This window comes from Poecilia latipinna, unplaced genomic scaffold (assembly GCF_001443285.1).
Source record: "Poecilia latipinna isolate Pla-1442-1.1 unplaced genomic scaffold, P_latipinna-1.0 Scaffold2065, whole genome shotgun sequence".
NCBI classification, from domain to species: domain Eukaryota; kingdom Metazoa; phylum Chordata; class Actinopteri; order Cyprinodontiformes; family Poeciliidae; genus Poecilia; species Poecilia latipinna.
The window spans coordinates 28339-35709 of NW_015114681.1; the positions used below are offsets into that span (position 1 = coordinate 28339).

The window sequence follows — 7371 nt, forward strand, 5'->3', positions numbered from 1 at the left end:
TGCAGCTTTAATTTCACTCAGGAGGGACGTGTTTTAGAGCTGCTGCTGCTGCTGACTGACTCATCTGTTAAGTGTGGTAAAAGCTACAAGGGACAAGTTAAATATATGAATATGTTGGTAATTTTTTTCCTTAATTCATTAAATGCTAGTGAACTGGAGGCAAACAGTAGTCTGTAGCTAAGCTAATTATGCTAAGTGTTTGATAATTTCATACAGTCTACCCACCTCTCTTGGAGAAAAGCTGGGTTATAAATTAACACTCTTGACTTTTTTTCTCTCCCTCTCTCTATTTTGTTTTTGAAAACCTGATTTTATAACTTTTCTTAGCAGCATAATAACTGCTTCAGTCATTCGTAGCAGCTGTATTCAGCTGCAGTTTCTACTAACTGCAGCTGAACAGTATCACAGTCTAGCTCCAAGCAGGAATGAACCATTTCATGCAGATAGAGGGGAGTTCAGGGCAAAAACGGATGAGTGTTTTTTGGTCTGGGAGGGGTAACATTACATTTTTACTGTTAAAAACAATCTTTGAAAATACAATATGATTAATGTTGTATTTGACAGGACCCCGATTTTTTTTTATTTATATGAACAAGAAATAAATAATTAAATTGTGGAGGGCCCCCTGCTGGCCAGGGCCCCTAGAATTGTCATCACTTTTCCGCCCTATATCAGATATGCTGATCATAGCATATCTGATATCTGATCAACATGAGGTGCAGCTGTCTGTTGTAATGGCCTGCTCCAGAGTGGATCCCAAATGGTTCCCACTCAGAAAGGAACTGAATATGTTGTCAGAAAAATTGCTGAAGCTTTGTGCATCAACCCAATATTCATATGCCGCATGTGTAAGTGTCTTACCATTAATGATATAAAAGTAAAAAAAGAAAAGAAAATGACTTGTTCCCACTCTTGGCTGGCCGTGATGAGACTGAAGCAGAAGGTCATTCCTTTCTGTGTTGACATTCTTCAGATATAAACCCTGTGAGCTGGACAAGCTGCAGCCCTGGAGAACTGACTGACTGAAAGCAGTGATGATAACAGCAGCACATATAATACTGATCTGTTTGGGGAAAAAAGCAACTCACTGGCATTTACAAATCATCTACGGCCTCAATTGAGAAAAAGTGTTTGAAGATGTTTCAAAATGGATATCAACATTTTTATCTGTGGAAAGATAGCACTGTTTTCTGATACTCTTTGTTTGTAGTCAGTATCTAGACTGCAAATGTCATATTAGCAGATGAATATAGTGTTTGAAAGGGAACAGCGTGCAAAACTCAATACAGCATATTAGACATAACAGATACTGAAGATTTTCTCTGGAATCCTGACAACAAAAACATCACCTCAATCTAACAGTTTGTGAAGAAATGCTACAAAAGTTTGTATAAAATATGAATTTGATGCGTATGAGTTATAGCAAAGGCAGCTTTAAAGGAATATTTCTGTTCACAGAGGGCATGCAGGGGTGTGTGAGTCACAGGTGCAACCAGAGCACAACATAGACCTGGTGGTAGTATATGATAAAATGAGCTTATACAGTTCTAATTTAATAAGTTTATTTTGAATCAGCTGTGATTTTTTTTATTTCCACAAAATAAGAGTTAAAAAGTAATATTTTTATAATATGATTTTCATAGATTGCTTTATCTCATTTGTTAGTGTATTCTCTCCAAGTGTCATCTGCAGCTTAGTCTCTAACTGAAGAGCATCACAACAATTAACAAATAAAATGTGACAGATCAAAAATGCCACATCTTGACCTCTGTTAATTAATAAACTCATACTTGCTATGAGTATTTATGTAAATTTATTCTGTACCACTCAGAGTTAAACTGTTATTTATACCAGTACACAGTTTGTTTGTTTTTTTAACAGCATGCAAACTTCATTTAATAGGCTAGATCTGGGTGACTGTGTGCATTTTAAAGTTTTTACATAATTAATATCCACACCTGTCACAGAAATGCACTGGAGCAAAAGATTAAAGTTCCTCTTTGGTGAATAATAAACAGGCTAATGAATATGTAGCTGCTAGAACAGAAAACTGTGCTAAGAAAAGACAATTTAACCAATTGGATGATGTCAGTAAATATATTGTTAGTAATTCTGCTGACTGGATTCCTCAAGGTACCACAGCTTGCCACAGAATGAACAAGCTGCAATTATTTGCTAGAAAGACTGGGAGATAAACCGTTTGTATCTGTGTTAGTGGCAGGGCAGTGAAATGTCAAATCTGTCAAAACACAACAAAACATCAGAATTGAAGACTAAGCTGAATTTAACATATTATGGTCAAGGTTATTAAACATTTCACTGATAGAGGATAATTTTGTCGCTTATTTACTCAGTCACAGTATCTACACCAGTGTTTCTCCACCCTGGTCCTCAGCCCTCCTGCTCTGCATGTTTTAGATGAGCCTCTATTCCAGAACAGTTGATTCATCAGGTACTGCAGAAGCCTGTTAATCATCCAGAGATACAATTCAGGTGTGTGGCAGAAGGGAAACACCTAAAACATGCAGGACAGGGGGGCTGTGAGGACCAGGGTTGAGAAACACTGGTCTACACCAAGCAAAAATCTGATAGCCCCTATAGGCTGTTTATGATCTGCAGGATCACTCAAGAATGACAGGTGTGTCCAGGTGAAGAAAGTGTTACTGATGCATTATGCTGACAGATCCATTTGGGCTTTTACCATGTTAGCTTTCCAATGAGAGCATGTTTGTGTTTGTATGAATGTGTGTAAGCTGGAACAAAGCCAAGATAAATAGAAGCAGTGATGAATCTTTGTTGTAATGCATGCTTACCTTGGGTCGTCTTTTTTTCCCCTCCAGATAGGAGAACTCTGCAGAGTTCCTTATCACACACCTGAAGATAACAGGACAGCAGTACAAAGCTATGATCCTGACAAGCAAAGAAGTTTCAATCCCATCGGAAGAATCCCACCTTGTACAGGGACAAAGACTCAAAGATGGAGGGATTACAGAAAGTACAGAGAGCCCATTTACATGGGAATCTCGACTCAGTGCATAATTTCTCCAAGAGTTATGGACTTGGAACAAAACAAATACTGATGTTTAATTAAGAAAATAGGCACAAAAACTCAAACCATGGTGCCAACAATATATCCTTGAAATACCTTGAGCTATAGCAGTAATTTAAAGATGCTTTATTTCAGGCGCTGTGAATCCAGGTAGTTTCTTTGATTTTTTTTTAAAGATTGTTGAACATGCTTTAAAAGTTTTATGTCCAAGCACAGAAAATTGTACATACTGTTGAGATTCATTACAAACACTATTCTGTAGTCATCTTCATATTCTTTGGTTAGTCAGAGGAAATGACATCAATTATTTGATATATATAGTCTTACTGAAATTTGTGAGAGCTTTGTTTTTTAACGATGAAGTATGACTAGGGTCATTCAGATTTCACCATCGTTTTCACAAGTTTTTAATGAATTTTCTCGCTCAAATGTGTTTTGTTTGAACTTTGCTTAAAAATGCAGCATCCAAACAAATAAAGTAGTAAAATCAATCAAGAGCTGTTGACTGTTATGTTTGCTTTAGCCATATGATGACATGCATGATTTGACTGGGACATGCACCATATGTGCCAGGTGGTTTGCAGAATCTACCCGGTGTTGTGTTAAGGGTGCTTCTGGTGCAGACTCACCTAAGTAATAAATATTTATCATTATTGAACTAATTGGGAAGGTGAGTGGAGCAATACTGACATTACATTTGACTGTCCTTAGACATGAGAGAAATCATGTGTTGTGTGCAATATTGTTTCACAAATTATTGCATTTTCACTTTTGTTATTGTGTTTTGAAATTTAAGGCTCAAGTTTTTTCCAGTGGTGTGAATATTCATATGTGCTGTATTTCTATGATGCCCTTTAGATATCTGATGTTGTAGCATCAGATATCTAAAGGACAAGCTCAGAAACTCCAAAAACATGAGTGGAGCAATAGTAAAAAGTCAAACATACAATTGCTTGCAGTGACCCAGCAATAAATCTTACAAATCTTATGAAGATAGTGTATAATTTGGCTCTAAAGCTTTGTTGGGTTCAGTGTGAAGGAGCTACTGGAAGGCTCAGTCTAGTGATCCCAGCAAGAAATGTTTGGTTCAAGTGGAAAGCCTGGGCCTGGATGCATGTCTGGTTTAGGAACCTTAGAAACTCATCTTTGGTTTTTGTGAAAATGTGACTGAGGGTCATGTCAGGCCTCGACCTTCAGTGTGTACTGGGGGGTTTGAAGTGTCCCGAATCAGAGTCAGTTCCTCTATGTCTGAGTTCAGGGTTCTCAAACAGAAAAAAAGGTGGTGGCTTCCTCTGAGTCAGAGGGCAGATTTGCCTCCAGTGAAGGAGTTCAAGTTTCTTGGTGTCCTTTTCACTCCTATACATCAAAAGGCTCAGACACGTCATCAGGATACCTCTTGAAAACTACTTTGTTTCTGCTACAGGTACATTTTCTCACTCAGGGAAAATATGGGTTAAAAACAATGATCCACCTATGAGATTATTTCATACCATACAGGTAAAGCAGGTACTCTATCTGCATAGAAAAGGAATTACATTCTTACCCCAAATGTCAAATACAAAGAATCTTTCAACAGAACCTGGCTCAGAGTGAGCTGCCATCTGCCATGGCTGACTGGGGTTAGGGAATACTTTCTATGTTTAGGATACAGTTGAGAGTTAGTAACTCCTTTGGTGACTTCATGCGGGAGAGGAAAGCAGCTAAGCAGATCAGCTCTGAGGCATTTTTCAGACCCAAACTTCTTCATTGCTGCTTCTCTCCTCTGAATCTGATGAGCCATCATGTCACATTTTTTTTTCCTCTGGCCATAAAACATATGCACTAAAATTCCCTTTGTTCATAAATAAATAAATTGTAGGGATCTTATTTAAAGTAAATGCTTAAATAATATTTGAATATTGCATGTCTATAAATTAAAGTATGTAACATGGAAGGAAGACAAACACTTTGTGTGTTTAGTATCCCTATTTAATCAACATATCCTTCATCATAAGGCATTAAATGCTTTATTATTTAGGTTGGTTAAACGCAATCCATGGAATTTCTTTCATATAGATTAAATCAGTCTTGAAGGACTTATATGTGTATGAAAAATAATTCATAAAGTAGTCTTTATCCATGAAGTCTGACATTTTAGTGTGCTGAGTTTTATAGAAGTATGTTTGTTGTTTTAATCCTAGCATAAGATCACATAACCTTAGTAAATGTGTCCCGCTCCTTTAAATGTAGCCAGTCATGTAAAGAGCAGGTGTACACAGCCTGGGAAATGACTGCATCTCCCAGGAGGCAGAAATAACATTTCTAGAAACAGAAACATACATGGTAAATTGTTTCTTGTTTATGTTTGCACTAGTTTCTAATTATGTATACAATACAAAAATACTTTTTTTTCAAACTATAAAGCATATGCACCTGTACAGTTCTTGTAGATTTTCCTATTAGTGTAAGTGTGGCAACCTCTGACTTCCTTTGTGTATTAATTTACCACCATGAAGGTTTATGTCAAACAGACCTAGATGCTATAAAGCTGATGTGCCTGTGTGTGTTTTAGACTCTCACCTCATAAGACTAATTTTTCTTAAAAAATACTGCATTGCAAGGACCCCATGCTCCTTATGGAGCCCAATGCTTGGTCCCACATGAAGAAAGGTTGATTTTGGGTGAAGGGTTAGGTTTTAGAATAATGTGTGATTTGGGTTTAGGTTAGACTATAGAAATGAATAAGAAATGAATGGAAATCAAAGGAAAGTCCTTGTAAAGACAGTAAAACATAATGTGTGAGTGTGTATAAATGAGACGGAGGGTGAGACAGCTGTGAAATAATAGTTTGACCTGTACACTACCATGCAGCATAAAGTCAGATATGCCAGATATAGTTATATGGAAAAGCTTACAAATCAAATTTAATGTCCTTACAGCTGCACTTGTTTTCATGTGTGTTCCACAGCTCAGCCATCCTGCGCCTTTACCACTTCAAAAGATCCCTCGCTTTAGCAGCACTTCACAGACAAATGAATTATTGAGATGATTTGAAGACGTTCCATCACTGAACGTTTTGTTCCACTGTGGAGCGCTCTGCCTTCCAGGAAGTGAAGGATATGTTCTTCCCTGTAGACCAAGGTTGCTACCTTCTCAGTTTCCTCTGAACACACATACATACACACATAAAACATGCTGTACATCCTTTCCCTCCTGCTTTGAAGCTGCTTTATCATTTATTTGAAAACTTATTTCTGTGCCTTTTTGACACACTACCCCCTTCACCCTCCTTGTCCTTGATTTTAAATTCTTTGGCAGGATTTTGTTTTAAATGTACGGGTATTAGACCATTAGAAAAAGCAGAACTCCTCTGCACTCTAACGTGAGGGCATGGTGGGTTAGGGATTTTAATAAATGTGTGGGTGGAGAGGAGCACGAAGGTAGTGACTTCTAAAGGGAGCATTCCAATGTGTTCTGACTCCTTTATCAGTCTATTAGCTTAAGCTTAGCTGGTGGATTTTATTGCAGACATTGTTCTAAAGCTAGCATATGTCATCTATTACTTCACCAATATGGATGTCTTTTTAAACTGAATTAGTGTCTCATGCTTTGTTTCCTAGTTGTTCTCTGTTTGGGTACTGCTTCCAAGACGTCAACCCAATCATTTATTAGCTGTGCTCTATGCATTTTATTTTTAATATAGATCAAAATTAAGAAGTCACGGCACCACCAGATTATCAGGAAAATAATAGCCGAATGGTTTAGTCTCAGTTATTATTTATAAATACCTGCCTGAGGTAGTTCTAAGGCTTTGTTCTCAAAACAACAATAGTTTGAACCAATGATATAAAGTTATATACTCAACAAACTCACTGAGCAAGTGTAACACGGCGGAAAGAACCCGGATTGTGACTGAGGACGTGGCCCTAAAGCCAACTGGTAGACCACTGAAATAATATCAAGTGGCCTAGAGTCTCCCAATTAACAATTCCCAGGTAGGTCTGGCTTAGAATGATGAAACAGAAATAGTATACAAAATATATTTTATTTATACATTCTTTTACAATATTAAAAATGGACTTTATTATTCTAATTTAAAACCCAATAAAAACCCAGGAACCCAGGACAAGACTAGAAACAATCTGAGACTTAACCAAAAACAACTGCAAACCAAATTAGTAGAAACACAAATTAATGACAAAATGTTAAAAACAAAACAAATCCCACATTGCCTCAACCCAGTCCTATAAGGCTGTGCCCCATAAACTAATTCATCTGGTTCTGCAGTGCTTGTGCTACAACTCCAGCTCTAGAAGACGACCTATTAATTGATTAGCTGAGAG

General features: G+C 37.3%; 1 long non-coding RNA gene across 1 annotated transcript; it reads left to right on the forward strand.

Moving 5' to 3' along the window:
* The first annotated feature begins 2540 nt into the window (after positions 1-2540).
* Positions 2541-3559, forward strand: LOC106936038 (uncharacterized). The gene is made up of 2 exons (XR_001422039.1): positions 2541-2638; positions 2841-3559. It is a non-coding gene; the product is annotated as an uncharacterized LOC106936038 (long non-coding RNA).
* The last annotated feature ends 3812 nt before the right edge of the window (positions 3560-7371 follow it).